The following is a 2,946-nucleotide window of genomic DNA, read 5'->3' as shown; positions in this document are numbered from 1 at the left end:
CCCAGCCCGGTGACCCCCAAGTTGTGCTTGCCAGTCCTATCTGTTCTAGTCCCGAAGCAGTTCACTCGAAGTTGTTGGGTCCTGGTTGCAGCTTTCCGCATCTGCCTTCGTTTCGTGTAGATTGATGCGTTTCTTTGTAATTTCAGTGTTCTGACAAGATTTAAAAAGAAAAAAAAAATGAATTTACTGCTGCAGGTTTTTTTCTCTCTCCATGTGTCACTAAGTGAAGTTTGTGCCTTCTATAGCAAAGAGAATATTTTTTACATCCTACTAACAGTAGATTTTTTTGTAGTGAACATTTTTTGTATTTTTATTTATAAGTCTCATAAGAAAAATAGCAATGTTCAGTTGTATACCTTGAATCTGCAGTTAGAAGAGAATAAAGTTAATTCAGTTGTCTCTGTCTTGAAGTGTCCTCTTTTTTAAAAACTGGTTTGTCTTTTCTGCCTTTTCTTGGGTGGGGAACACTGTGGAGGAACTGAGATTTCTGTCTGGGGATGGAGGAGGAGAAAGCTCTGGATTACACACATTCAGCCTTATTTATGACACTTTTATGCCATATTTACAAGGCACATAGCTACTCTGTAACATTTTCTAATACCTTTTAGTTTAAAAAATAGTGTTAAATACACTCATTTGATCTTTGGTGCAATGTATGAAGTAGGCACTTGTTCATTTATTCCTGCAACACAGGCGTTCATCCAGTAACTTGGGCCAGTTACTGTTCTGTTCAGGGGACAGAACAGGTGAACCCCTACCCTCAGGGAGTGGACTTTCTAGTTAGCGCCTGTGTAGGAATCCATTTGCTTATGTCATCACTTGCTCATGGACACACAGCTGGTAAGTGATCCCCTGACACTAAATCCGATTAGTTTTCCCAGGACTCCAGAGGGAGTCCAGATCCCCTGACACCAAATCCGGTTAGTTTTCCCAGGACTCCAGAGGCAGGGCTCTCTCCTGTCTGGTTTTTATTATAGAGACATTTTCAACTTCTTAGCAGCTAAGCAAGCTTCAGAAATTTCTCAAGAAGCCACCACCCAATTTTATGTCCTTGGGTCTGGGGCAGCCAAGCTCCATCGAGAAAGGGGATTGGAACAGGAGGGAAGGAAGAAGTGGGGGTGCAAGCTCAGCATCTCTGCTAGCAGAATAAAGCACTTCCACAAAACTCAGTCGGCCTGACTCCCTCCCACCTCCTCGCCCTATCGTCCTATCTTGGGTCAAGGCTCCCTCTGAAGGCCTTTCTTCTTTCCTCTCACTGGGGATAGGAGCATTGCCCTGGTTGCCTGGAGCTGGAAAGCCAATTCCACCCAATCCTAGAGATGCTGGCTCAGTGCCTCCACTCAAAGCCATCCTACCTGCCCTTCTCCAACTAAAATAATCCATCTCCTCACCAGGACCTGGGGACGGCAGCGATGGCTGCAGCGGGCTCTTCCGGGTGGGAAACCAATGCCAAGCTTCTGAAGCTTCTGGAGCAGCTGCACCTACATTATGGGGAGTCACTGGGAGCCATTGCTCTACGTCATACCCTCCTGGCACCCCAGCCTGTGGAGGAAGGCCTCATTCTTTGCCTCACCTGCCTGCTCTGGGCGTGGATTGGAAGAGTAGTAGCCTTTCAGCCTCTGAGCTCCCTAGGAATCAAGGTCCGGGGTCTCCACAACCCTGGGGCTCCTGAGTTGAGAACCACCCGGAGCTACACGTGAGCCCTGGACGCCCTTCCCAAGAAGAGGAACGCACAGCAGGGCACTCTCCCAGCCCCTCGCAGCGAGGTGGCTTTTCTGTCTACTTTCTTCTTCCCTCTGCTCTTATCTTTCATTTTCATTCCCTTCATCTCTCTTTTTCCCTCTTACCCAATCTTCCTTCTCTCTCTCCACTCCTCTCCCCTTCTCGCTACTATTTTGTGTGTGTGTCTGTCCCACATTCTTTTTCTTCTCCCCATATTTCTCATTTTGGAAAACAATCCTTTGCCAAAAATATACGTGGTTTGATTTTGTCCCCATTCCTCCAAGCCACACATCCATCCCTTTCTTCTCTGGGTCCCGCTCATTGCCCAGGTCCCCCTCCCCCAGCGGGCCTCCCTGCCCCTCCCCCACACTCCCTCCCCACTCAAGCCTCAGCTTTCTCTTGACAGATGGGAGGGCAGTGAGCACTCCCTCTTTAAAACAACATTTAATCGCCGTTTTCTGTTCTTGGACATCAAAGCTGGGGCTTAGGCTCTGCGCTGGGGTCGCTGCAGCGTGGGCTCTGGGGGAGAGGAGGTGAGTGAATAGGGGCCCGGCTGAATGGGCTTTGTGTGGCCGCCAGGGTCTGCCTGCTTTACATGCTCTTTGACCCAGATATGATCTCATGGAGAGAAAGGGGCCCTGGCCGGGCCAGCCTGAGAACACTCCGTGGCCTGATTCCATCCTCCCTCCCTCCTGCGCCCAGGCCATGGCTGCCCTCTGCCCCAGCCCTGCAGCAGTGGGCCAGCCCCTCCAGGACGGGGCTTGCCAGGAGGGCACTCTGCTGGGATCAGAAGGGTACCCAGGCGGCAGGGGGAGGGTCTGCATTCCTCCTGAATGTGCTTCCAAGGACATTAGGTGGGAGCTGCCACTTCCCCTCCCCCCAAGCACAATGCCCCTTCTGGCCAGGGCTGCTTGGGTTCAGGTGGGCACTTGGGTCATATATCAGCCTTAACAGGTCTCCCTTCAGCCACTCCGAGGGGCTCTGCTCTCGCCAAAGGCGGGAGGGAGCCAGCAGCGACTTGGTAAAGGCATGAGCAAGATGTGGCAGGTGAGAAAAGGGACATGTGGAGCTCAGTCCAAGGCCACGGTCTTCGCCATTCAACTCAACATTACCAGGCCTCCCCACGCTGCTGCAGGGTGGGGATGGGGGAGCCCCACTGTCCCCACCAGGAAGGGGGAGGACTGAGGGACATTGACCCCAGCTGCTGTTCAGCCTTCTGTCAGC

This window comes from Hipposideros armiger, unplaced genomic scaffold, assembly GCF_001890085.2.
Source record: "Hipposideros armiger isolate ML-2016 unplaced genomic scaffold, ASM189008v1 scaffold_1098, whole genome shotgun sequence".
NCBI lineage: Eukaryota > Metazoa > Chordata > Mammalia > Chiroptera > Hipposideridae > Hipposideros > Hipposideros armiger.
Note: the sequence above shows the minus strand (reverse complement) of the source record.